Source organism: Rousettus aegyptiacus, unplaced genomic scaffold, assembly GCF_014176215.1.
Source record: "Rousettus aegyptiacus isolate mRouAeg1 unplaced genomic scaffold, mRouAeg1.p scaffold_m13_p_2, whole genome shotgun sequence".
Classification (NCBI taxonomy): domain Eukaryota; kingdom Metazoa; phylum Chordata; class Mammalia; order Chiroptera; family Pteropodidae; genus Rousettus; species Rousettus aegyptiacus.
Window position 1 is genome coordinate 1,073,602 of NW_023416295.1, and position 27,645 is coordinate 1,101,246.

Below are 27,645 nucleotides of genomic sequence, written 5' to 3' on the forward strand. Positions count from 1 at the left end.
AGCAGCCTTAAGATGCTGGGCACTGGGGCAAACGGGCTCCTCATGACCCCGGAGTAGCACGGAAGCGGTTGCGACAACCTGGAGAGCCCGTGGTCACAGCCACCCCGACTCTGCCCTCGCGACTGCAGCGCCCACACCACTGGCACCTCGCGCGGCCCGGCCCCCTACTGCCGGCGCAGGCGCGGTCGGCCCCCTCCGAAGCCACCGGGAAGGCCCACCGGCCCGCGCCCCGCAGGCCGCGTTCCCGCCGCGGGGCAGGGCGGGGCCCGCCGCGCCTGCGCTCTACCCCTTCGCGCCGCCCCTGCAAATCTGGGCGCACTCAGCAACACGTGACAATTGCCAGTATCCAAGATGGAGGCCGCGGCCAGGCCCGGCAGGCTCCCCGCCTCAGCCCCAGCCCCGGCGTGCGTCCGCTAGGCGTACAGGCACAGGGTCTGGGCCGCTGAGCGGGCGCGGGGCAGCTCTCTGGGACTGCCGAGTGGGGCTGACCAGGACCAACGCCCGTGTTTACAGTCACTACCCGCCCCACTTCCCTGCGCTTTCTCAACCGCGAAGCGCCTAGCGGCTGGCGCCTGGAGCGTCCTTTAGTCGCTCCGCCCCCGAGATTGGCAGCTTCGGAAGCCAATGGGGCGCGGCAAGATGGGCAGGGGTGGGGCATCCCTGCCGTTTGTCGAGCGTCTGGCCTGGCGGTTGGCCGCCGCGGGATGAGGGGCGGGGGCAGACGGGGCTGTCCCAGCGGACCAATGGAAAAACGGCCGGGCGCCCGGGGAGGGCGGGCGAAGGGCGGGGCCGAGCCGTAATTGACGAGCTCTTCATTAGAAACCGGGCAGGCGGGAGGGGCCCGCGGGGGGAGGGGATGCAAGGCCACTTCAGCCAATGGCTGCAGAGCCGCCGGCGGGGGGGCGGGGCCGGGACGGCTGACGGGCGTCAAGGCTGGCCTATCAGCGGCTGGCTCGGTTCTGGAGGGGGGAGCAGCATCATGGTTCAACGTGGGTCAATTTTTTGTGAATGAGGAGGGGAGGTTGTGGGGCCGCCGTCGCTGAGCACCGTCCCCGCCGCCGCCCGCGCCCGAGCCCGCGCGCCCGCCCGCCCGCGCCTCCGCCTCAGCCGCCTGGGCCCGGCGCGCCGCGGCCGCGTCCCTGCTGTCGCCGCTGCCCGAGCGCCCGCCCGCCCGCCCGCCGCCGGCGGTGGTGGCGGCGCAGGCTGAGGAGATGCGGCTCGGAGCGCCCGCCGCCGCCTCCCCGCCAGCCGCCGCGGTAAGCGCTGCCCGGCCCGGCCCGGCCCGCGGGCCATTGTCCGCCTCCCGCCCGCAGGCCGACGGCCTCCACGCCCCCGGCCCGCCGCCCGCCTGGCAGGTGGACGCGGGTCCGCGCCCCCGGCCCAGCCCGGTCCCGGCCCGTGCGCCCAGGCCGCGCGGGGCGCCCAGCCCGTGGGTTCCGGAGCGGGAGCCGGAGCCCGTCCTGGACCTTCCCCCGCAGCCGCCACGGAACAACGGCCCGCCGCCGAGGCCAGTGGGGGCCCAGGGCGGCCGGCCCGCCTCCGGGGGGTGCTCGGCGCCTCCGGCCGCCCGTGCAGGCCGAGCCTCGGCAGGTGGGCCGGGGGCTCCCCGAGCCCGGCGGGCGCCGTTTATGTAACTTTGTCAGGGCTGTGAGTTTGCAGAAAAACGTCTCTCCCGGGGCTCGCGGAGTGGGGTGCGCCGTCGCCCGGGTTGTGTGCCCCGGCCCGTATCGGGGGTGGGGGTGCTGCCCACGACCCCGAGTGGGTCTCCCGCAGGATTTCCGCAGGCTGGGATGTGGCGCGGTGCTGCCCGGATGATGTGAGCCGCCTTTCCCGGCATTGCAAAGACACCATGGAATTACAAGCAAATTATCTCGTATTTACATTTAACACTGAATTATTTGACACTGTTATAGCAGGAGACCGTGCGTATCAGTTGGAAAGGCCGGGGGTGGAACCCAGTGTACTCATTTACTGCACATCAAAAATTTGTAATAACTTGCAGCAGCTGATATGAGTGTTTTCTTTATTGCATGCTGTAAATTGACCTGCTGTGACACAATTTTCAAATAAAGCGTTGCAGAAATTAAACTTAAGTTATTTTAAAACTAATGACTTTCTTAACTAAATCCTAATTGCATTACTGTAGAGACCTACCTAATTGCTTGCTGAGCGCAGCTCTGCCGGCCCTCTGCGAGGCAGGAAAGGGCCTGGGTAGCTACTTTGCTTCTCCTTTCTCTGGTCAGGCTTTTCTGTTTATTCCCACAAACCACCTAAGCATGGAAGGCCTGGGAGTAAACATGTAAACAGCCCTCGCCCCGCGCCAGCCCAGCCGGCGTGCGGGAATACTGGCGGGTTTGCACCTTGGCCTAGTTTCACTTTTTCTTTTGTAATATGATCGTGGTTGCCTGGAGTTTTAATTGCTTCTGATAATTCTGTGCATTATGTTAGGGACTGTGCTGTGAAGGCCGATGTGGTTTCACAATCCAGCCAGGAAAGGTGGTGGGGACTGGGAAGGGAGAGACATCGAATTAAGAAAGCTCGGCTGCTGTACACAAACATACACAACAATTACAAAGCAACAAAAGTTATAGCAGAATTTTGCAGTAACTATGGCAACACAATTACTCTATTATAATTGGAAATGCAAAATGCCACCCTGTTAGAAGTTTCATCAGAATGGAGTTTTGGATATTGAAAATATGTGAGATTTAATTTTTTTTTCCAGGTAGCTCTTGAGAACTTTAAATCTGTGTTCAATTATCTATTTTTAAAACTGATCAAGCTCTCCCAGATACTCTACTCACTTGGATCCGTGGCGTCTTTCCCCAGAACTCACATTCGTGTGGGAGGGAAGCATTTTCCTGCCTTAAAAACACACACCCTGACACATTGTAAGACTTCTACAGCGTTCTGTGTTCTGGGCTTTTATTTAAAAGATCAAATACCATCCTAAAGAGAGCAGTAATCTGCCGGAAAAGCAGCGGGGTGTATGCGGCAGACAGATGTAACACGGCCTCTTTAAGGCTAGTTCTTTCCCCTGCAAGGGTGGCCAGCAGCATAAGTGCCCCAGGGGCTCTCTGGGGCTGGGGGTGTGAGGGGGTGGATGACTGTGGACTCCTTGTGGCTTTAGAAGGCCTAGGGACCAAGGACAGATGTGGCCTAAGCAACCCTGAGCCAGAGAGAATGTTATGTGGTCAGCAGCTTCACAGCCGTGCAAAATAAAAATCTCCAAATGTTCTCGCAGGCCTTGGGGGCCGTTACTGTAGCAAGGTCGACAAAACATGGCACCGTGGCCATGTGCAGCTGGAGCGGCAGGTTTTGACTTTCGGTGCTCAGAACCTGCTCTGTAAGGACGGCCCTCTCGATGTTTACCAGGAGGACTCTAGTTCTGGAAGTTTCCACACATTGTGGGGTTGCAGTTTAATTTTGTTATAACTCTTTCCTTTTAACTACTGCATATTTATGCCCAGTAATCGACTTCCATTTTCCAGCTTCATTGTGAGGTTTCAGTGCAGCATGAATGGCTTTGAATTCTCCTCCTTTGATGTTGGGGTGGCACCAGAGGAGAGGGGACTTTGGGCCGTCTTAATTGCCAGAGCAGAAGAAGCATTTCATCACTCCTGTAGGATTCGTCTATATCGTTCCCTATTGCAAACGGCTGGGCTGTCATCACCCGGAAGCCGCCCCGAGCGGTAGATGAATGCCTGGCGTGGGGGGTGCGACACGCGGGAAAGGGGGCCAGCTGCTGCTGCCTGGGGGCCGCGGGGCCGGCCGGGTTTCGGTCCCTGGCCCAGAATCCATGGTTGCAGCTGGGGATACGGGCCGGCCCAGCCTCTGTGGAAGCTTTGGATTTTGAGCCTGGCTCTGCAGCCCGAGTGGATCTGGGCCCAAGTCCCTGGTATTCTGGCCGCGGGGTGAGCCCCTGCCCATGGGCTGCAGCCCCCACCTCGGTCTTGGGTGGGGGTGGGGTGGGGCTCGGAGGGGTTTTGTTTCAATGTCAGATGGGCAGCATATGCCGTGGGCGCAGTGGGCTTGGCGCTGTTAGCCTTGACCTTAGAGGAAGGTACAGCGTCTTCTGGCTCAAGCCAGACGGGGGCCTGGTGTCAACGGTGGTGCTGCGTTTTAGCAAAGCTTAGCGACATGTGTTTATACAGCGAGTCTTATGGGAACAAATGCCACCGAGGTAGGATCTGTCAGTTCTTTTCTTAAGGTCAAGTCTTCTCCTCTCGGGCTTCTGTGAGTGAGGAGCAGGAGTGGCTGGGGCCCGTTAGGGCTGCAAGGTGGCCTGTGGCATCCGCAGTCACTCGCGGCCTCTCTGCTGCCTGCTTTCCTGACACGCCTCGTCACTTTCTGGGGCGAAGGTCCAGGACCCTTCACAGGTCGCCTCCATTGTGACCCTTCGCAGAACTGCAGGGGGCCGGGCTGGCATCCGCATCAGCCGGTGCAGAAACCAGACCACCTTTCCTGGTGAGGGGCCCGCACACTGCTCGCTCTCGGAGCAGCAGCAAGCGGTGAATGAGCCCTCGGGGCCACAGGTCGCGTGCACCCTGTCTCTCCCCTTTCCGCCCGATGGCTCCTCCTGCACCAGTTCGCAGAGGAGGGCCTAGGCAGAGGTGACAATGGACCTCAGGTCCCGGTGCCGATTCCCTCTCTTCCCGGCCTCTGCTCCCAGGCCAGTGCTGGTCTTGAAGTTCAGTGTTGTCGAGTCATGGGAGCGCATGGCCTTTTTGAGAACATGACAGTTTGGAATACCTTTACGGGCTCAGTGTTGCGCTCAGTGTCCTCGGAGCTGTCCTAGCTGACACCTCGGAGCTGTCCTAGCTGACACCGAGTTTCAGAACTTCCTCAGGCTGTCTTCTGCCCCGGTGTGGCCTTCCAGGACCGGAAGGGGTCATGTCACGGGCAGTGGTAGTCGCATCTGGGCCCGGGTCTTCTCTGGCGGCTGCCTCAGGGCAGGTGGGGGTGGAGAGCCCCTGGTGCTCCACACCCCTCGCTGGAGTGGGCGGGCCTTCCTATGTGTCTGTGGCATTACCTTAAAAGATTTTATTGGAAGGAAGCTCACTAAGAACCAAAACTTCGAAAAAACCACTGATTTAATCTATTATTACAACACCAAGCCAGAAACCTTAAAGAGAGAATGTTAACAGATTTAGCAGTGTAGGAATTAAATTCTCTTTAGCAAAAGACTCCATAAGCAAGGTTAAGAGACAGCGAGACAAAAAATACACCATGTGCCTTATGAGCTTAATAGTCAATATGTAAAGAGCTTTCAAAAACAAATGAGAAAAGGACGTGCAAGATGAGCAAAGCATATACATATGCAAATCAGTGGCTAACTGTAAAACACTTTACCGAAACATGCGGCTGAAAGGAGATCCTGTTTATGCCCATTGTATTAGGAGAGGTTCAGTTCGATGACGCCCATTGAGGTGATGATGATTTTATCGTCTATGGTTTTTGTGAAATTGAAGTAAGTTACTATATGGAAAGTGCTTAGAATAGGGCCTGGCGCATGGTAAGCACAGTAAAAGGGTTGGCTATTATTAATTCTCTGGAGAGCAAATAATCATAATTACTTAATCACTCTCCAGAAAAGTTTTCTGTGTCAAAATTTTAAGTGGTCCCGTCCCATGCCCCAGCGATTCTCCTTACCGGAATGTTTATTTTTAGGAAAGAGCATGATGATGTTTCGCTATTCTGTGCACTATGGCGATACTTACGAAAACACATTTTGGTATGTCCGTCCCGCAGAATCTGCAAGGCTGACAATCTGCAGAGTGCGCTGGGTTAGGGAAGCAGGTCCCCAACAATATCCAGGGGGTCCCTTTTGCTTTTAAGTACTTGGGTCTTCTAAAGTGATAATGGAGGCCCTCTGGGGTATCAGGGAAATGGGCTGTGAAGTACTTTGTCTTTTTGTATAAAATGGTACTGTATACAGTTTTCCTTTAAGCATGTAATACTTTTAAAAAGGACACTGATATTTCCATTGGGGAAAAAAATACTCTTCAACCCCATTATTTATAAAAGAGAAAAACCAAGTCCTTGGAAAGTTGATAAATATGCTTAGCATTGGAAGAATTTAGGGGATTTGTTTCTCTGACTTGCTTGTGGGCTCTGAGCAGAGAGCTGGCCTCCTGGGTCCGGGTGTGTCTGGTACAGTCTGTTTTGTAAATGATATCCTAAGTGGTCTCTCCCGAAGCAGGTCTGTACCCTCTACTTCCTGTTGTTCTCAGGACCCTGGAAGGCCTGCCTGGTGCTGGCCTGTATTTATTGACCCGCCTCATCTGATGGCACTTGTCCTGTTTGCTGAGTGTTAGTCCCTCTGCTTCCCTGCTCCCAGTGAGCCCCAGGGCCTTTGCACACGCCCCTCCTGTTTCTTGGAAAGCTCTCTCTGCATCTCGTCTTCCTTGAGCCCTCTATGCTCACCCTTCCATCCTTCCGTCCCCTGCAAAACACAAGCCTACCCTCCTTTCTGTTTAATCCTGACAGGATACAGCTGTGTAATTTCGATAGCTCTTTGTGACATCGTGCCCCAGGGTGGCCTCTGTTACTAGCTGGGGTTCATAACATTGAGGATCCTGAGGGCCTTGTGCCACCTCTGTGCCCAGTGGCTGGCTGGGCAGCACTCCCCGAGTGAGTGAATGAATGAATGAGTGGGCCCTGATGGAAAGGGCACGGTTCAGGCCCTGGGTGGGGCGCCCCGCAGATGGGGACCAGCCCTTGGGTCCCCCACACTCCCACGGTTCTGCCTGCACCCTGGAATTGCCTGCTTCCTCCTGCCTCAATCTGGGAGCTTCTTGGTCCTGAATTCAGAGATTACAGGCTTTTAAGTAGATGTCATAAATTCAAGTGAAGTGGATTCTGTGATCAGCGAGGAATGAGAGGAAGATGGGCCTCAACCTCACAGCTGTCAAGCGGCAAGTGGGGCCATTGTGCGTGGCCCCAGTGAGTGCGTCTGGCTTGTCTGCGGCCAGATTGGCCAGATCGGCCAGAGCGCCGGTGTTCCAGGTGGCCAGCCACTGCTGTTCTTAATGACATTTCCCGTTTGTTTCTTATTGGAGTTAATGACATTGTTTAATCATTTCTTATTAACCTCATAATTTTAATATGATACCTTAACATGGTTGCGTGTAAGCGTTTTGCAGTCCGCTCTGTTTGAGAGCGTCTGTCAGGCTGTGTGAGTTTGCTGTTGTTTATGAAGTGTTCCGTCTGTGTGAGTCAAGTGCTTTTGGTGGATTGATGTTTGCGCTTGAAACAATAAATCAGTTCTCATGGCCTGAAAGCCTGAGCCGCCTTCCAAGTGGGGTGCTGTTCAGATGGCGATGGAGTCGCGCCTTGCGCACCCTTGGGAGGCGGCGTCTGGTTCCCGTGGTGCCGTTTGCTGGATCGGGCCTTTTCAGACTTCAGAAGAGAAGTTTTGCGCCCCCCCCCCCCGCCTCCCCCCTCGCCCCCCCCTCCCCCCGCCGCCTTGGTGGGGGAGTGCGTGTCGGTGGTGTTTGGGAGTGTGGGTCCTACAGTTTCTGATTGGGCAGTTTTACTTTGCAAATCTTAAGCCTGCACACAGCCCAAGCACGTGAGGGGACGGAGCTGACCAGGTGCCCTCGCCCTGGGGGACTCGGTGCAGAGGCAGGCCCGGAGATCCCAGTCTCCATCGGGAAGACCCAGCCTCTGCCCGCGGTGAGCTTAGATGTCGTGGGATGTGGAGGAAGAGAGGAAACACAGGTGCATCAGGCTGGGGGCTGGGGGCCACGGGACAGCGGTGGTGGGGAGGCCCAGACGAGGGGAGGGAGAAGCAGGGCTGGGAACAGGGTGTGGTCCTTTTCAGCTAGAGCTAGAGGTGGGGTCACAGTAGGGTGGACAGGCGTTGTGGCCAGATGGCGGCCCAGCCCAGAGGACTCCGGCCTGGAGTGCTGGGGCAGAGCGAGCTGGATGCGTGGACACGGCGCTGGCCGGTGGGGGCTGTCTCCATGCAGCGCGGCGTCTTCCTGCGCCCAGGCTCCTGGCATTTCACTGAGGTTTCTGAGCTTCTGTTCCTCTGTTTCCTGCATGGTGCCGTGGACCTGGCCTGTCTGTCTGACCTTCCCGAGGCAATACATTTAGTGACATGGGTTTGCACAGCCACTCCCAGGAGGCCCCTAGCCCTCTGTAGAGCCCGTGTTTGGGCTGTGGCACTGTCACCGAGGGTTCTAGGGTGGCTGCCTGGCCCTGAGACTGGTCCCTGAGACTGTTGCCGAGAGCCCCGTTCGAGGTCCCGGGGCCCCCAGAGGAGCCGTCAGGCCCCGAGCTCCGTGAGAGCCAGTGCAGAGAGCATCGTGGGAGGGACCTGAGCCAGCCTCTCATCAGCGGTGGTTTTTATACACTGGGGTCAGACACTAACTCCAAGCCCTGCAGGGCTTTCCCTGCCGGCAGGTGCTGTGTCTTCGTGTCACGCAGAGAGCAGCACCCCGCGGGCCAGCAGCTCAGACTATGGGCGCCGGCAGGTCAGCAGAGGGCGCGGGCTCCTCCAGGTGGGTGCCCGAAGCTCTCCCCTCAGAAGTGGCATTGGGGTGCCGCCGGGGTGAAGGGTGAGAGCACTGTGAGGAGCTCAGTCCCCACCCCGCTTCGGGACTGTGGACACCAGCCAGGGCACGCGGGTGACTGGCGGGTGTTCGGAACAGAACCGCCCCGGGGCCCTGGCCTTGCGGGCTAGAGAGTCATACAGACCCGGGCGGAGGCACCGCAGGAGCCTGAACCTGCTCTGCTGGAACATTTGTAGGGGTCTGCACGTGACAGGCCTCTTGGGACCTCCGGCCCCGACCCGTGGGACCCTGGGCTGGCGGAAGGGCTGGGTCGCAGCGCCGCCCGCTGTGCACATGCGCACTGGGCACCGAGGCGCCCGCGCGCGCTTCTCCCGAGCGGGTGGTTTTCCTTTGCCTTTCCCTGCTGCCCGCCCGCGTGGGCAGCGTGGGCAGCGTGGGCAGCAGTCCACCTGCCACCCCTGCGTTCCTGCTTAAAGCCCCTGAGGGAGCGCGGGCCGGGTGGCCCACCTCTGGGCGGCTGGAGTGGCCTCTGCCTCCAGTGGCGGAGCATCCGGGTCGCCTCCTGGGGCTGATGGGACATGGAGTTAACAAACTGTGACGTGCATCCCAGCTCGTCTCCCGAAGAAGAATGTCTTTCTACGTCAGAAGGGGTAGCATTCCTCCAAGTGTGGGCTACGTTTCGGGGAAGCTATTATTTTCAGAATTCTTCTAATTAAGCCGCGGAGCCGAAAGGCCAGGGGCGCCCGCAGCGGGGCCGTGCTGTCGCTTGGGACTCTGGCCTCTGCTCCTGGCTCCTGGGCGGCTTCGCAAGGCGCAGGGCGCAGGGCGCGGCTTGCGCGCGTGCCAGGTCTCTTTCTCGCGGTGCGGGTTTGCCCGCAGGGCCCCGTAGCGCGCACTGCTTGCTCGCAGCCTGGCTCTGGGTGCCCTGGACAGGATGTGGGCATTGAGTCAAACCCAGGGTGAGATCCCAGTTTCACCGTATGACCTTGTTGCCTGGCTGGTGTCACCTTGTTTATTGCGAGCCGAATATCCTGTCTAGGGTGGGAGGTGGGCTTCTCATCCCCGGGACTCCAGGGGGTGCTGGGCAAGCGAGCCTCTCCCCACCACTCGGCCCTTCCCCACTCTCCGTGGGCAGATCTCCCTCCGTGGGGTGTCGTATGCGGGGGTGGGGGGGGTGCAGTACTGGGTTGCTGGGGCGCTGATTCCCTGAGGCACCTGTGCGGGCTCAGGGCATCTCTGCCTGTGGCTCCCTGCCGAGGTCCCGGCCGGGCGGCTCCTCCTGAGGACCACAGCTGCATCTTGGGCGAGTTGCCTGTCCCCGCCCGCGCAGGCACTGTTTATGGAGGTATGTCTTGGAAGCGCAGCGGCGTCCGGCCAGGCTGGCCATGTCGTGTTGACCCCTCGCCTGGCTTCGGCTGAGCTCCTCGGCCCCCAGGGTGCTGCATCACTGGAGGGAGGGCCAGTTCATGTCGGGTCTTCGCTGGCACCTCCTGGCGTTCTGGAGGAGGGAGCTGTCCCCGGACGCTGGCCACGTCTCGCAAAGCTGCCTGCAGGTTTCCCTGCCCTTTTCCCTTCTCGTCACTGTCCTTTACCACGCGCCAGCAGGGAGCCTTGAGGCCCTCGCGTTCACCCCCACTGCCACCTTGAGGAGGCTGCCTCCGTGGCAGCAGTGGCTTGAGGAACGTGGCATGGCCGGGTGCCCGGGTTCTGCCGGGGGGGCCGCAGGCACGGGGCTTGCTCCTGGTGGGGAGGGGCAGCGCTCCCTGGGGAGGGTGGCGAGGGACCTGGAGATGGGAGAGGGTGTGTGTTTCTGGTGCCCTGTGGGCACGGCGCTCCACAGGTGGCCCCGGAGGCGTGTGTACAGGGGCAGGTATGACCATGCGGTGGGACCAGGTGGCTTCTGGTGAGTGCAGGAGTGTGTAGGCAGGGACCACAGTATGCGCCCCTGAGATCACGGGAAAGACCCTTGAAGGGAGCCTGTGTGAGTGGCTCTCAGTACTGAGCAGCATGGCTTCTCTGGGGGCTCCCCGTTGGCGGGGGTCTCGGTAGGCAGGCCCAGCACTGCGCGGCAGGGCTGGTCCACTCGCTCCCCGGCGGGGCGGAGTTCAGAAAGGGCTTGATCCAGCTCCTCCGCGACGTCGTCACACAGGTGTGTTCCCTTCTCGTCTCTGGAGAGCCAGCTTCCCAGTCCCACGGGGGTCCTGCCAGCTGCCCTGAGGCCTGCACACCCGCTGGTTCATGCCGCCAGGAAAGGGCATCTTTGTTCCAACAGGTGCCTTGGGTTCACTCTGCTTCGTTTGACTCAGGTACTTGTCCACCTCTGAACTGTCACTGTTCAGGGGTACAGTATGGATGCATGGAGTGGCCGGGCCTCTTCCTGAAGCTGGTTGGGGAGTTGGCTTCCGTGTGTGGGAACCCCTGCGGTGGGAGCGGGGAGAGGGCGGAGGCCCAGGAGGGGGCCTGCGGACAGCGCCCTTCAAAGCTCCTCGCTCTCAGCAGCCCGGCGGCAGCTCCAGGCGCCTTTCCTGGGGCCTGCTGTGCACGAGGCCGGGCCCACTGTGTCCAGTGCACGAGGCCCACCGTATCCAGCTTCGTCGCCGGACCCCCGTAGCAGCCTGGGGTGGAGGTGGGTGGAGGGCGGTCTCATCCACGGAGGCGGACAGGGTCCCAGCAAGGGCTGGGAGTCAGGCCTTGACCGGGACCTCTGTGGCAGTGAATGCTGGGCATGCTGGCCTCCCTTGGTGTCCTTCCTGGGCATACTTGGGCCCTTCAGGTCAGGGGCATCCTGCTAGGACTGGCCAGTTGGCACGGTGCGCAGAGGTCAGGGAGACTCCTCCTCTCCCTCTGCGGCTGTCCGGCTGGCGCCTGGGCCCTTGGAGTGGGGATGGTGGAGCCATGCGGTGGCGGGGGCTGGGCCTCCAGACACCTGTGGGCCTCGCCAGGGACCATTCCCATGGCCCCCAGGGCTGTGCCCCAGGCCCCCAAAGAGGACCAGGCAGGTGTCCGAGGGTGCTCTGGCAGCTGAACCCCGTTGGCTCCCGCCCTGCCCCTTGGGAGGCAGCAGACGCGGAGGGCCTCTTGAGAGGCAGAGTGCAAGCCCGGGCCTCCCCGGACACCCTAGTGGTCACGGCCGTCCCTGCAGGTGGGGCGCGTTGGAAGGGCCGCGCTTTGGGACCGGGCGGCCGGGCCTCGCAGGCCTCGCAGGCCTCGCACGTCAGCGGTCAGCCTCGCGGCTCCCGGCTGCTCATCTGCAGTGTCCGCTCGTGCGCAGCTTGTGCTGGGGAGGCTCGTGCAGGATCGAGGGGGCCGAGATGAGGTGAGGGGGCTGGCGGCCCCGCTCCTCGGCCTGCCCCGGGGCGTGCGGTGGAGACGCGCTGTCGCCCTGGCTTCGGCCCCTGCGCCTGCGGGTGAGGGGCGCGGCCCGGGGGCGCCCTGCCCTGCGGCGTTCACCTAGTGCCCGGCGCTGCACCATCATCACATGGGAGGCGCTGGTGCCCGTGCTCCCCTGGGGCTGGGCACCCTTCCTCACTCCCAGCTGACCGTGGGTGCTGACGCCCGGAGCCGGAGCGGGTGGCTTCGAGGTGGGGACTGGGCTCCGAGCCGCTGCCTTTCTCTCTCCCGCACCGGCGGGAGTGTGCGCTGCAGCCGTCCGCCCCCAGCGGGACGCGCGGGGCTCCTTCTGGGCCGCGCTTCCGGGGGGCGCAGCCGCGTACCGGCTGCGGTGCGGCGTGCACCACACCTCGCCAGGCCGCCGTTTCCTCCTCCGCACCGTCAGAGCCGCGTGCCGCTGACCTGGCCGCGCTGTGGTGAGGATTCAGGGCGACGTCCCCGACTGCCGGGGGCCCAGGCGCGTGCAGGAAGAGGGGCGGCGGCCATTCCTCTGACGGCGCCAGGCCCCATCACATGCCCGGCTGTGGAGGGTGTCCCAGGCAGAGGGACAGGCAGAGAACCTCAGACCCTCGAGGATTTACTCCTCCAGGAGGCGTAGGGGCCTTTCAGCCAGGTGGAGGGGAGGCTCCCCCGGCACCGTGTTGGCGTTGGTGGTGGCCAGCCTCGTGGCCCTTGCCTGGCACAGCGGGACAGAGTGGGGGACCAGCAGCCTGAAGGCGGCTCTGAGGCTGGAGGCAGCCTTTGGGCCTGGTGGGCGGGAAGATGCTCCTGCTCCCTGCAGCCCCTGGGGCCGCCCCGCCTGCAGTCACTGGTGCCTGTGGGCAGGGCCGCTGCTCCCGCAGGGACCTTGTCCAGGCCACTCGCTGCGGGGCCCTCCTCCCTCTGCGTCAGCCCCGTTCAGTTCTGGACGCACAGCCCTGGTGAGTGCCCGCGGCCCCGCACACATGACAGGCACGCACGCACGCGCACACGCACACACGTGGCGGTGCATGCATGGGCCGGAACCCCGGCTCCTCGTGGTTCCCATGGGGCCGACTTCCGCCCTCCGCCTGCTCGCCCGGCGCCGAGTGGGGACGGCGGGGGCCCTGGGACGGGCCGTCTGGTGACTGTGGGGTGGCGAGGCCCCCTCTGCGGAGTGCAGCCTCGCCCAGTTCCTCATCGCTAAGCCCATGTCCTTTGGATTTTTGACACTTACGAGCTTGGCTCTCCCGGGACAGCGGCTGCGTGCTCTGGGCGGTGGGACGGCGGCTTCGCACGAGGGCCGCAGACGGCGGGCGCACCGCGGGCCGGTCTCTCCTGGACCCTGGGGTTTCTGGTGAAGACCTGGCAGTGGCCCTGAAGCTGCTGTGTCTGCAGGTCCAATTAGGGTGCCGGTTCGGCCCGACTCAGTGCCATGAGGTGCCAGCGGGCAGACAGGCCCGGGGAGCCGCCTGGCCATCAGCTGGAGTCGCCCCTGGCCCCAGGCCCCCACGCCCGCTTCCTGGGGTGGTGTTCCTCTCCTGATCCTCTCCAGGGGAGGGCGCCCCCTTCTTGCACAGCAGCCCCCCAGCCTGCAAGACCTTGAGGGAGGGGCGTGGGCCCAGGCCACGTGGTTCCTGCAGCGGCCTGGGCTCTCACCTGGCGGTGACCCCTCCTGTCTTCGGCCTTCACTCTTACCGGTGGCGAGGACCCTGCGACTCCTGTTCTCACAGCGCTGGCGCTCGGCGCCGGTGGCCTTGAGCCCCGTGGAAGCGGTCAGGACTGCACCTGGTCGGTCCGCGCGGTCTCCGCCCCCTCAGGCCCTACTCTGACTTCCTGTGCCCATGCCTAGCGCTCTGCCCAGGTGCTCCAGCCTCCGTCGTCCAGAATAAACTTGTCCCCTTTCGTCTCGCCCACGGGGTCTCTGGGGCTTGGCCCAGCTGCCCTTGCCCAGATCCGTCGCCACCGTCCTCTGGCCTGGCCATGTGACCGTGTCGGTGTGTGTGCTGGGCTCTCTGCCCCGGGGCCTTTACGCCCGCAGCAGGGGCGTCCAGGGCAGCCACAGAAAACGCTGGGCACCTCCCTCGGGCGGCAGGCAGCTTCCTTTCGACCCACCGCGGGGTTTCTGACCCTGGCCCCTTCCCCTGGCCTTAGTCCTCTCTTCTCCGTGGCTTGTAGTGAGGTCGGGGGGCCAGAGCTGGGTCTCTGAGTCTTGCTGTGTCAGGCCGCCCTTCGGTCCCTGGAGATGGTCTCCAGAGCAGTGGGGGCAGCAGGGGGTGTGTCCTGCACCGCCCCCGAGGTATGGGCCTGCTGCTGAGCTGTGCTGCCACGTGGCGCGGCAGGGCACCTCCTCATCGCTTAGGGCTGAGGCTCGAGAAGCAGGGGGCGCCCGTGGTCCCCATTCCACTGTCCACCCTGCCTTCCAGCGCCGACCGCGGAGGGCTGTGCGGAGCTCACAGCCAGGGCCCCCCGTCCTTGCTCCACGTGCGGCGCTTAGAGCAGCCGCCTCCGCTGCTGACCGTGTGCCGGGCGCATGGCCATTGCCCTAGCCCTGCGATGGGAACCGGGGTGGGAGGCCCGACTACGGGGGCGGAGGCGCGGGGTCGCGCCCTGAGGCCTGGGCAGAGCGTTCTTCAGGGCCGATGAGGGGGTTCCGCCCCCACCCAGCAGCAGGGCCGTGGGCCGTGGCCACGCCTCGCACACGCGCTTCTGCTGGCTTCCCAGCCCCGGGGGTCGCCCCCGCCCCCGCCTGCTCTGCCGGGTCGGGGCCGGGGGCTCTGGCTGACGTGTGAGCTGTGCAGGGGGTGGCCTGGCGGTGCCAGTGCGCGGGGAGGGAGGAGCCCGCTGTAACCGACTGCCAGGGACTCTGCCCGTGTGGCGGGCGCGGAAAACGAACTTGCTTTGTCGCTTCGCTGAGGCCCGTGCCCTGGCCGTGGGTTTCTCTGTGATTCTCCAAGAAGCTGGGTGCCGGGGCGCTTGTTCGGGCTGCGTGGTTAGGCAACCGGGTCCCGCCCTGGCCCCGCCCGCGCCCCACAGGTCTCTTCTTCCCCGGGCTCATCTCCCAGCTGCCGGCCCCGCGGCCTCCTTCTGGAGGCCTAGCTCACACGCGGGCAGGTTTGCTCGCAAACCGTCAGACCTCAGAGCTGAGGTGTGAACTGTGAGCGTCTGCGCCCTTCGCCGGAAGAGCGCCCGGTTGGCAGGGCGTCGGGGACACCACAGAGCAGGTGGGCCCGGGTGCCAGGAAGCTGGCTGCGGCCGCCGCCACCTGCGCCCCTGGGCTGCAGCCACAGGAAGTGGGTGTGCCCTCCTGGGAACGGGGGACCGCTGGAGGGGAGTGGAGTCAGCGCGCTGGACAGATATGTAAGGTGCGGGGTGGACGTCTCGCTTGAGTTTTTAGATCAAGCATAAGCTGTTCCAGAAATCTCCCCGTCCCCCCCCCCACTGGGGTCGGCTGGCTTCCGGCCTGGCCCTGCCCAGGGGAGTGCTGTGTGGCCAGTCCCTGGGTGATCGAGGCAGGTCACCATGGGGTGGCTCTGCACTTTTAAGATCAGAACAGTACATAATGGAAATTATTTCTCTTGTATTGCCTGAGAGTGTTTTTATTAAAGTATTTCCAATATCATTAATATTAAAGGAACTAAATTGGGAGACTAGATCAACAACACAAATAAGCAGTTATCGTAATTAGGAAAAATACTAACGATTTAATTTGCATATATGGCAGAAGTTTTTTTTTTTTTTTTTATGACTGCCTTGGTAATAAAGGACAGGCTGAGTCTCAAGAATGCAAGCCAGTAGAGAAATCCATTAATTCTCCTATTCATTTTTTAAAAAAATGGTATTCCCAGCTTTTACGGTGACAGTTTAGTAATTACGGTGCCTGATTTTAATCCGTTCCAGGGGCGCGTGCCCTGCCTGGCTCGGGGAACCAGCTCATGTTGGGGTGATGCTGCGCCTCGGTCGACTGGCGCGAGGAGGTCCAGGGGGACCTCAGGTGAAATCGGCCTGTCGCCCTTTGGCGTTGCGTGTGGTCAGCATCGCTGTGGCTGCTCCGGGGGCCCAGGCAGCCCAGGGAGCTTCCCGCGATGCCTAGTGAGCCGGTCTTAGGTGACGGAGAGAGTGTGTGTGTGTGTGTGTGTGTGTGTGTGTGTCACGTGGCACTGGGAGGGAGGCCTTAGTGACACGCCCTTTCCAGCTGCCTCAGGGGATTGCGATGTCACCGTGCCCAGGTCGAGAAGGCCGCCCGTTGTTAAGTGCAGAATCCGAGCATTTCTTGCAGCGTGAAGTGAGTGACGCTGCCTTCGGGTTGAGATGAGTTTGGCGTCACCGCAGTCACGGAGCTTAAATGGTGATTTCGAAGCCACCCCAGACGAGTGGCAGGCGCCCCGCCCCGCGGCGGGGCGGCAGGGACGCTGGCCTGCGTGGCTCCCTCCGCACTGAGGAAAGCGTGCCTTCGTCCTCCGTCCCCTCCTTCCGACTTTGGGAAACGGGCTTCGGCCCCCAGAACTCGGTCTCCCTCGCTCCCGCGCGCTTCGCGTGCACATGTGGAGACGACAGCGTGTCGGTGCCGTGACCGCGTCGCGCGCGAGGGGAGCGCGGTCGGGGGTGGCGTGTGGGGTGGTCCGAAGCGCAGGCCGGGCCCCCCGTGGCTCCCCCCGCAGCCCAGGTAGCGGCGCGTTTTTCTCGTGACCACGGAGAAGGCAGCGGCCTCGCGCCCGCGTCCCAGCCCCCGGCCCCTTCGTCGTAACGTCGCAGCCGGTCACGTGTCCGGTGGCGGCTCAGTGACCGGCGTAGGGAATACCCGTCCGTGAGAGGCCCCGATGTGTGAGGTGGGGGCGGAGTGTCGCCTGAGTGTCTGAGCCACTTCCAGCCATTTCCTCAGCTTACCGGCCCACGGACGTTTGTTGGCCCTGTCGCAGCCTGGAGAGGCCGCCTGACCGTGGCCGCCCAGCGCTGGGAGGTGTAAGTCGGTGCGTTTCCTTGTTTTCTGAACTAGAGTGCAGGGCCGAGTGGAGGACGCCCCCCAGCGCCCTCCCGCGATGTCAGGGATGGGAAAGGGGAGTCGCCCGTGCAGTAAACAACTCGGCAATTCACTGGCTTTGTCTGTCTCGCCCTGAGAACAGACGTTCTCATTCTCAACTGTGGTGAGGAACATGTGACATAGTATTTACCACCTTGAGCGTTTTTAGGTGTTTACAGAAGCGTCGCGTGTATTCACGGCGTTGTGCAGCCAATCTCCAGAACTCTTTCATCTTGTAAAACTGAAACTCTGTACCCATTAAGCGCTAATTCTATTAGATTTTTTAAAAAAATGGATGGGTCTCATGAAACACAAGGTTATCAAGATCCCATGCCAAACACAAATGTCGACTAACTCCAAAGGAAAGGTTTATACAGACAACAACTATGCACGTGTGCACATGGTGAAGTGCGCACATGTGTGTAAATACTGCATGTTAATTCACATGTAACAAACGTGTTACCCAGCACATTCCGTCAAGTCATGTATGTTACACACATGCTGACAGGTGCTGCGGACCCTGCAGCGTGTACAGTGAGAGGTTCGGCTGCCATGGGGTCATCTTCCTGCAGAAGGAGGGAGAAGAGCCACTGCTGGGGTCGCCGGGCAGTCGGAAACGTGCGGGGGGCTGTTTGTTTCTCGTGGGCGGTGTGGCCCGGGGCCGTACTGTCTGAATCCAGCTGGGCAAGGGAGAGCGTGAGCTGCATGCAAGTGAGCTCTTGAGTGAAACGGGGGGCCCTGGGGACAGTGTTGGGGGCCCCAGGGACCAGTGCACTCCAGGCATGAGCCTGGCCCCCCACCTTCCAGGTTCCCTGGGCTGGCTCCCTCCCGCGCTTCGCGCGGTCGGCAGCCGGGCAGCGTCGGCCCTGACTCCTGGCCGCTCTCGTCCCTCCCCGCCACCCCCCCCCCCGACGTTCTGTGCCTGCCTGTCTCCTTCCGGAAGCACGTGGCGCTGCATGGCCCCCCAGGTCCCTGCTGCTGGTGGGTCGTCTGAGAGGCACTGCTCTTGGACCAGTGTCCCTGGAAGCCACCACTGCCATCTGACACTTTGCCTCCTCCCCAGTCTCTTTGAAAAATAAGGAAAGTTTGGAAACCGGGCACTTTGATTTCCATAGAACTGCAATTTCCAGGAACAGTTGGAGGTTCGTGGTGAGCAGGTGGGGGTCTCGGTCTGGTGTCTGGAGGCAGCGTCCCAGCTTCATGACCTGGGTGGAAAATTATCTCGGCCCCAGGACCAGTCTGCGACCCCTGCCCCAGGCAGGTCAGCATCTGAGGGTCAGACGGCCTCGGCACGTCTCGGCCGTCTCTGCCGGGCTCCGGCTCTGAGAAGGTGGTGGCAAGGACAGAGGGACACCGGGCCCCGGGGCCGCTCCCCACAGGGCCAGCGTGGCTGCGCCCTGGCCAGACCTCCGCCAGCTGCTTGGTGGGAGCACGAGGCAGGACACAGCGGGGGTCTCAGCAGGGCCGAGGGCAGGGTCCTTAGGCCACCTCCCCTTGCTCAAGGTGACACGGAGACGTGGGGTGGGCCCCGTTGGTGGCCGGGAGGACCTGGGGCTGGGCGCGGCCAGCAGGACAGGAGCGCTTTGTTCGTGGGGTTCTGGACGGTGCTTCCCGAACCATGTGTGGACCCCTGAGAGGGCGGGGCGCCCCCAGACTGCCGAGGGCCTCCCAGCGCCCGGGCGCCAGAACCACCGGGGCCCGAGCCCGGCCTGCGGGGCAGCGCTGTCGTCAGCGCAGGGACAGGGCTCTGTAGCCAGCAGACGGTGTCGAGCCTGTGCCGAGGGGGCCGTCCGGCGACGTCTTCCTGGGCCTTCTGCGACGAGAGTGGAGAAAGCCGGAGGAGGTGACGTTTGGAAGATGACCCACCAGCAACCCCGAGTGCCCTCCCCGAGCTGTGGCGCGGCCCGGCGGCCTCGGGAGGAGAGGCTGGCGCTGTGGGCAGCCGCTCCGCGGGCCGGGCCGTGTGGCGGCTGCCCGGGTGTGAGGACGTGGCCTCCGTCCAGGAGGGGCCGACGTGGGGCGCCGCCCCTTTTGGCAGAGGTCCCCCTTACACAGGCGAGGCACCGGCTTTTCCTCGTCGGCGTCAGCACTGTGCAGTCGTGTTTTGTGGTGAAGTCGCCTCGGGGGGCCCGGGGGTTCGGTCCCGGGGCCGGGGTGCGCGGGGACGTTCCCGCCAGGGTTCGGTCCCGGGGCCGGGGTGCGCGGGGACGTTCCTGCGGGGTTCGGTCCCGGGGCCGGGGTGCGCGGGGACATTCCCGCCAGGGTTCGGTCCCGGGGCCGGGGTGCGCGGGGACGTTCCCGCCGGGGTTCGGTCCCGGGGCCGGGGTGCGCGGGGACGTTCCCGCGGGGTTCGGTCCCGGGGCCGGGGTGCGCGGGGACGTTCCCGCGGGGTTCGGTCCCGGGGCCGGGGTGCGCGGGGACGTTCCCGCGGGGTTCGGTCCCGGGGCCGGGGTGCGCGGGGACATTCCCGCCAGGGTTCGGTCCCGGGGCCGGGGTGCGCGGGGACGTTCCCGCCGGGGTTCGGTCCCGGGGCCGGGGTGCGCGGGGACGTTCCCGCCGCCGCGAGTTTGCATTTCAGCGATTCGCAGCGGCGCGCAGCTCTCCTTTGGTTCCCCAGCCTCCTCCCGCGTGTCCGCTCTGCCCGCTCGCTGCCACGGCGTGTCCTTGCCGCCCGGCAGACCCCCCCTCGCTCTGCCGGGGGCGGGCTCCCACCGCCCCGCCTTGCCTCTCCCGCGTTTCCCTGGGCGGCCCCGCGGGCACCGCGCAGGTCCCCGCTCACCTCTGAGCCGGTCTCTCCCTCCCCGCCCTCCCGCCGCCCCCGCGACCCCGCCGCCCCTCCCAGGACCGTGCCCTCTGCCCTCTGCCCTCTCTGTCGTGGCGCCCAGCCGCGTGCACAGGCCTGCCCCGTGCCGCCGGCCGGCTTGCCTCCCGTCCCCGCGGAGGGGCGGGGAGCCCCCGGCCGAGCTGCCCGCGGGGCGGGGGTCTCAGTGCCGGTTCGGACGCGGCCACGGCTCCGCGGCGCCCGTGCCCTTGCGGTGCGGCTGGTCCGTGGTCGGCGTGGGCATCGCGTTGCTGGTTCTGAGTCCGTGTCCCGGGCGGCCTCAGGGTCGTGTCCCGGGCGGCCTCGGGGTCGTGTCCTGGGTGGCCTCGGGGACGGCCGGGGTTCGGTGCTGTGGGCCGCGCGCCGCCCCGCGCCGCCCGTCTGCGGGCTCCGTCTGCGGAAAGAGGGCGCTGCGGTCCCGGGAAGGTCCCGGGCGGGAGCCGGGCTGCCGGCAGCTGCCCAGGCCGCTCCGTGCCGGTCCCCTCCCTGCGCCCGCGCTCGGGGTCCTCGCCTTGTTTGACGCAAGGGCGGCTGCGGCTCCCGCGCGCTGGGTCGCGGGCGCCGGTCACACCTTCCCGCCTGGCGGCTGCTCTGCAGCAGTTTAGTTTAATTTCAAAATAAAAATGGCGTTGCTTGTTCATCACAATAACAGTGCTCCTTGTAGATAATCTCAGCAATGAGGACATTTAGGCAGTAGGACTTTAAAGGGACCCCGAGGCCCACCCCGCTCCCCAGGAAGCTGGGTGCGCAGGGGAGATCCCACCGCCCCCGCGGTCGCCCCGCCTCTGTGGCTCCTGGCCGCGTCTGTGGCCCCGGCACTGCGAGCTCTGGGTCCGGGCACACGTTCATGGGGACCCGAGCGCAGGACTGCGGGCGAGCCGGCGGCCTCGACCCCGTTGCCCTGGCCGCCCCCGGGCCGGGTCTCTGAGCCGAGGAAGCGGCCGGTGGCCGGCCCACCTCAGGCCTCCCAAGGCCGGTTTCTAGTTTCCAAACTGGCTTGGCTTCTGCCTGTCGCGACGTCTTTCAGGAAGCTGTTCTGTTGCCTTGGTGACACCTTTCCGCATGAAGACTGAAAAATTAAAGTGTGTGGCGGCGCGTTACCACCGGGCACGGCCGCGCCGTGGACCTCTTTCCGTCGCCCAGCACTGTCCCTCGAGCCCCTCGCAGTCGGTCACTTCACCTCTCCTGGCTTCGTCTCTGTCGTACGTGGCACGCGGAGTGGCCACAGTGTGTCTCCTGAGGCGTGGTGGGCGTGGTTTATTTCTGTTTCCATTAGGATAGCAGCCGACCCAGCACCCGGCCTGTCTCCATGTGAATTTGGAGTGCCGTCTCTGCTACAGTTGTTCTACTGTATTTGTGTTGCTCTCACTCTAGAGCAGCGGTCCCCAGCCTCTGTGGCACCGGGGACCGGGGCTCCTATGAGCATCTAACGCCTGAGGATCCGAGGCGGAGCTGAGGCGGTGATGCCGGCGCGGGGAGCGGCTGCGGGCACAGATGGCGCATCTCTCCCCTGCCCACTGCTCACCTCCTGCTGTGTGAGCTGGCTCCTCACAGGCCAGGACCAGTACTGGTCCTCGGCCCGTGGGTTGGGTACCCCTGCTCTGGACTCTGCTGTCCCTCGCTTTGTCTCTTCTTACATCACGTCCTAATTCCGTGGGTGTGCAACGAGTCTTAACGTTTAGTAGTGTGAGTGTTTCAGATCGCTGTGCTGGGTCCTTTGTACTTCCTGTGAAGTTGATTCTGTTAGTTTTCAAAGATGTTCTGGGGATTTTGATTGAGATTACATTGACTACCACTTAATTCAGGGAACATTGATATCTTAACCATATAGACCTGTGTACATTGAAAATTCCTCCATTTATTTAGATCTTCAGTTTCACTTACAATGTTTCGTAGTTTGATGTGTGAAGTTCTATACATATTTTGGTAGATCTAGCCCAGGTCGTTTGCCGATATTGGGGCTATCGTAAATGGTATCTTTTATCAAAGCTTATTTTCTGTTCGTTTGTTGCTGGTATGTAGAAATACAGTAGATTTCTGTCTGTCGATCTTGTACTCAGTGATCATGTTAAGCTCACCTGGGGATTTTGACAGTTTTTGGTAGATTGTTTTGAGTTTCCTGCGGACACAGAATATCGTCTGTGATGAAGCAGTATATTCTCTTTTTAAGCCTCGTGCCTTTCATTCCTTTTTCTTGCCTTGTTGCGCTGGCCAGCATCTCCGGCAGCAGCCGAGTGGAGGTGGGGGTGAGGGGCCTCACTCCCGACGCGGGGGCGGCTCTCGTCGCCGTCAGCGCATGCGTGGCGCCGGGTCGGGCTGCCGCGCTGGGTGCCGTCGGCCGGGCGGCATCTCTCTTCGGCCCTTTCGGCCTCGCTCACAGCTGTTTGCCCACCAGCCTGGCAGGCTGAGGTTGCGGTGGGAGGAGGAGTGTGGACTTTGAGCCGGGGTCATTCGTTGCCCATGTGACAGGATGCAGAGGGTTGTGGTCAGTGAGAAAGCATGTCCTCTTTGCTCCCTGCCACATTTCTCTGTGGTCATTTAATAAGATTTTACAAAGAATGTTCTCGTAAGGATTTACAGTTATAAGACATTTGCTCTTTGGAAGGTTTACGGTTTATTCTGTGAAATTAGGTCAACTGACAGGCCGCTGCAGTGGGCGCGGGCGGTCGGCAGCCCTCGGTCCCAGCGCGGTGGCGGGAGCAGCAGCTCACGGCTGAGCCGTAGTGACGCACGAAGCTTCATTTATTCTGCACAGAGCAGAAGTGAAAATAAGGAAAGCGATGTGTTTGTGTAAACACACAGTGCCAGAGGCCGCCTCCTCCTGGAAGGCGGCCCTTTCCGGGCCAGCGGGCAGGTCGGGGCTCCAGACCCCGCGCCCGCCGGCCGGCCCGCCCTGGTGCCGCACGTGGGGGGCGGTCACCGTGCAGCTGCGCCTCAGGGCGCGGCCCGTTCAGCGCCGTCTCGCATTTATCAGGAGTCTGTGCTTTAGTTAGAGACGTACGGATGGAAATTTCAGATGCTCTTCGTGGTCGGGTTTCGGGAACCTGAAGCTGCCGTGTGCTGTCCGCGTGTTTTCTTAGAAAAGCAAAAGCCAGTTGTTCAGTAAAGTCTCACCAGCCTCTGTCGGTTTGACGTTTACATCGAGAGAGAAGGAACCATGCCATGCTCACGGGCTATTTTATTAAGAGTTAAATTCCTAGTACGTTTTTACATGGTGACGGTTGCATTGGGCTGTTCAGAGACCTTCTGCCTAAAGGACGCTGAGGGAAACGGGGAGGGAGAAGCGTGTTCAGCGAGTCAGACAGTGTTATTGGCGGTTTCTCCTTAGACTGACTGTGCAAGGTTTGCTTTCATTGTGGGGTCGAGGTGGTATTGCTTTCTTTGTCAGTTTGATTTAGTTTTCAGCTGAAAATGGTTTGTTCCTAATTTGCTCCTCTGCCCCTCCGTCTTGGTGGGCACCGGCAAACTCCTGTCTGTCCGGGTGTCCCGAGGACCGGGACGGCTGTTTGTCACCTCCCCTGGCAGCCCTGCGGACCTGAGGCAGTGGCTTCCTGAGGCCCACGCGCTTTTGGATTTCTAGACGCTTCCGAGCTAGATGTGTTGTTCCTTAACTGCTTAAGCCCGAAAGGCAGTCTGTCGCTCTTGGAATTCGCTTTTGACCTCGGCTCCTCTGAGGCGATTTCCGCAGAGGAATCAGGACAACCTGTGACAGGCCCGTTCGTCCAGCACATGGGTGTTGCGTGCCTGCCGCACGCCACAGCCTGGGACCCAGGGGCTGACTAAAGGACACAGTGGGGACAGTGTCGAGAAGGGAGGGAGCAGGGCGGTGGAGCGAGGGGCGGTGAGGGGCCCCGGCCGGGTCCTTGGGGAAAGCCGCTCTGGGAGACGGGTCGAGGGAAGCGGGAGAGGGAGCCCCACAGAGACGCGGGCGCCGGCCTCCGGGCAGGGCGGCCTGGGGGCATCACGGCACGCCCTGCACAGTGCCGAGACCGTGGCCCCGGAGCCCCTGTCCCCGCCAAGCCTGGCCTGTGAGGGCCACGGGGAACCTCCAGGGAGTCCGACTCCTCCCACCCCGTCAGGCAGCAGGGGAGAAGCACTCAGGGGACCGAGGCTGGCCCGGGCCACCCAGCTCTGGCCTCCCAGCCAGGGACTGTGGTCCTCACGGAACCCAGAGCCGCGTGCAGGTGGCCAGCGCGGCCGGCCCAGCCAGCACGTGCGCCCTTACGAAGCTTCAGGGCCACACCGCTGGGCAGACCCGAGGGTGCTGGTGGGGCGGAGCTGCTGGCCGCCTGGTCTCCTGGCTGCACCTCGCGGCTGGCGTCCCCCGTGCCCGCAGCTCCCGGCAGCATCTGTCTGCCGGGCCCTGTTCACCTCTCCTCTGGTCACGGCCCTCCACTGTCCCCTGGGGAATGATCCGTTTCCCGTCGGCGGGGCTGCGGGTCGAGCTGTCCTGCCCTGCCCTTGGCCGACAGGTGTGACAGCCGCCGCCCAACATCCGCGGTTCCTGGAACGTGAGTGTGACGAGGCTCCCGCGGGGACCGCCCATGCTCCCCGCCCCGGGGCCCGTCCAGGCGTCCTCCAGCCACTGGTTCCTGTGGGGAGGCCCCCCGTTTGCCCGGAGGGTGCCTGTTGCTTGCCGCTGTGGCTCTGACGTGCCCGCGTGCCGAGTCGGGGCCCTGCCGCCTCCGGTTCACGCACTGCGTCCTATTTCTCGCTTCTGGAGAGGGGTTCGCAGGCTGAGCATGGGGTTCTTCAGCCTCCGCTGTCTTCCAGATGCACCCCAGTCTCTGGTTCTCCAAACCCGGGCTCCCCCTGCCCGTCCCTTGGGGTCGTGGCCCTGGCATGACCCCGGCTCTGTGGCAGCCTTGACCAGAGGTGGCCGGGGCTGACTGTCTCTGGGCTGCGGCGGCAGCTCCCGATGGCCGCAGGGCCTGAGGCCGGGAATGGACTCAGTGGAGGGGCCTCAGCCTCGGCTCTGGGGACAGGGCCCCTTGGGGAGGAAGAGGCCGTGGCCACCCGGGTACTGGCCCTCGCTGGCCCCAGAGCCCGCCCCGACGGTACTGCCCCGACGCCTTCCACGGTATCTGGTTTCCCACGGTCGGGAGGACCTGATGTCCCAAAATGCCCGTCCTTTACGACCTTACAGTGAAGGGGTGGACTTCTCCCTGGTCTGGCGATACGCGTAGAAGTCAGAGAAACCCATGGCGGGAGGGTCGCGCAGACGAGCCGTTCTCCAATCCGTGCGGGTAGCGTGAGGGTTCCGGTGAGCGGAAGGCACGGCGAGGCCGGGGCGGCGGGTGCCGGCGGTTGCTGAGGCCCCGTGTTTCCAGCTCACACTGTTCCGCGGACTTTGTTTACGTCTGAATTCTCAAAACACAAGGAGCGTTTTTTAAAGCAAGAGAAATTTACGTAGAAACTCCGTAACATCTTAAATTTAAATTGCAAATGCCAATTTTGAGCACTTTTTTCCCACTTCGACAAAATTTGTGTTCTTACTCTTCACACATCCACAGTAAATAAACAGTTAAAACCAAGCAGGATGCAGGGCTCGGGGTTCGGGCTACTGCAGGCCGGCCCCCTTCGGTCACACGTGCCTCCCTGAGCCCGCAGGCGGGGACAGGGGACCCGCGCAGCCGGGCGGCCTGGCCGGATCCCCGGGGGGCCTGCAGGGGCCGCACACACGCGCCGCAGGTGCGGCCCCGGCGGCTTCTCCTGCCGCGCCCGCCGGCGGGCGATCCTGAGAGACTTTAAGCCAGAGCGCACCCAGCGAGTGCAGGCATCGCAGGTGACGAGAGCCAGGTTTCTCGCTGTGGGAGACAGAAGTCGAGCGTCAGGGAAGCGGGGGACGAGTCGTCCTGCCACGTCGGACTGGCCTCGGAGGTGTCTGTAGAAACTCGTGGTCTCAGAGCGAACGCCGCAGCCAGGTGCGGGGTAACAGGTGCGGCGGCGGCAGCGCACGCGCGGAGGCGGGGTGACAGGACAGGGGGCGACGGCGGCGGCGAGGGCTGCTCCGAGCCCGGGACCTCGGCGGCTAGCACACTTCTCCAAGGACTGCGGCGGTGGCCGATTCCGGGGCTGTGACATGGACATCTCGTGGAACCAGAAACTGGAGAAGTGCGGAGAAAAGGAAGAAAAGGAGGTCGGGCTGGGGCCCGGGGCGCCCCGGTGCAGCCCCGGGGCGGAGCCCGAGGCGTGGCACCGGCCCCGGCCGGGCCCCGGCGGCCCGCAGGGTGCGCGCGCGTGGCCTCGCAGCGCGGCTCTGCTTCGGGACGGACGGGCGCGCGGAGAGAGTGGCGGACGCGCCCCCACGCGCCCGGTGGCCGCGCGGCTGCCCCGGGCGCTGACCACGGTCTGTCTCCTGGAGTGAGCTTTGCTAGTTTGCATCTTTTAAGGCATTCGTTGATTTCATCTAAATTGTCAAAGTTATTGGCATAAAGTTGTCAATAATATTCCCTTATTGTCCTTTTTCTCTCCGTATGGTCTAGAGTTAAGCCCCTCTTTCATTCTTGATTTGTTAAAGTGTCTTCTTAATTTTTCCTGATCAGTCTAGCTAGGGGCTTACCAGTTTTGTCTCAAAGAATCAGCTTTTAGTTTCTTTGGCTTTTTTCTATTTCATTCATTTCTGTTCTTTGTTATTGTCTTTTTTTTTTTTTTTTTGGCTTTTTTGGGGTTTAATTTCTTTCTTTCTTTTTTTTTTTTAGTTTCTTAAGGCACAACCTGAAGTCCCTGACTCGAGACCCCCTTTTCTTTTTTAAAGATTAATTTAGTTTTTAAAATTTATTTAATTTAGTTTAAGTATACAGTACATTGGTTAGATATCTATAGAGTTCATAAAACTCCCTCCCCTGGCCCTCCACCTGGCCGTCATGTCACTGCTGACTGCATTCCCTCTGCCGTGACCCCCATCCCCGTGGCCAGCTATCAACTACTAATTTGTACTCCTTTAACCCTTCACCCCATTCTCCCAGCCCCCTAAGCCCTCTCCCCTCTGGCCATCACCATATTGTCCACTATACCTGTGAGTCTTTTTTTGATTAGTTTGTTCTTTTTGTTCCTTAGATTCTGCACGTAAGTGAAATCATGAGACCTCCTTTTCTAGACCGACATTCAGGGCTGTGAATTACCCTCAAAGCACTACACACTGTGATATGTTGTGTTTGGATTTTCATTTAGAAATATTCTGTAACTCATGTTTTAATTTTTTTCTTTGCCCCATGAAGTATATTATTTAGTTTCCAAATTTTTGGAGTTTTCCAGACATCTTTCTGTTACTGATTTCTAATTAAATTTCTTTTAGTTGGGGAACATCTTTATGTGGCTTGACTTGAGTCATTTAAAACTTAGTGAGACCTAGGAACCTTCATACGGTGCCGGTGGGACTGCAAACTGGTACAGCTGTGATGGAAGACAGTATGGCGGTTCCTCAACAAACTAAGAACTGATCTACCATATGATCCAGCAATCCCTCTACTGGGTATTTACCCCCAAAGACTTGAAAACTCATATTCGAAAAAATATTTGCACACCGATGTTCATAGCAGCATTATTCACAATGGCCAGGACGTGGAAGCAACCAAAGTGTCCCATGATAGATGACTGGCTAACGAAGCTGTGGTACATATATATGATGGACTGTTACTCAGCCATAAGAAGAGATGAAATTTTGCCATTTGCGACAACATGGATGGACCTCGAGAGCGAAATGAACCAAAGTTGAAAATCACATGTCACCTATGTGTGGGATACAAAGCCACACAGGAACAGGGCAGACAGAGCCTCGTGGACGGGGACTGCAGACTGGTGGGGGTGGGGGAGGGGGGGTCAGATGTGTGGTGACAGAAGTCTTAACTCTGGGGGGCGAACACACGATGTATGTATACACACACACACACACACACACACACACACACATGCCTTACCGTTAAAGTGTACCCATG

General features: G+C 61.6%; 1 protein-coding gene across 7 annotated transcripts in view; it reads left to right on the forward strand.

Annotated features, from left to right (window-relative positions):
- The first annotated feature begins 979 nt into the window (after positions 1-979).
- HDAC4 (histone deacetylase 4) overlaps positions 980-27,645 on the forward strand; it is a 173,485-nt gene continuing 146,819 nt past the window's right edge. For 3 of the 7 annotated variants that reach the window (XM_036236450.1, XM_036236447.1, XM_036236451.1), the window contains exon 1: positions 981-1,256. The gene's annotated coding sequence lies outside the window, so the exon portion shown is untranslated. Of the gene's footprint in view, positions 1,257-27,645 lie in introns of all 7 variants that reach the window. The other 4 variants (XM_036236445.1, XM_036236449.1, XM_036236448.1 and 1 more) reach the window with 3 other exon arrangements.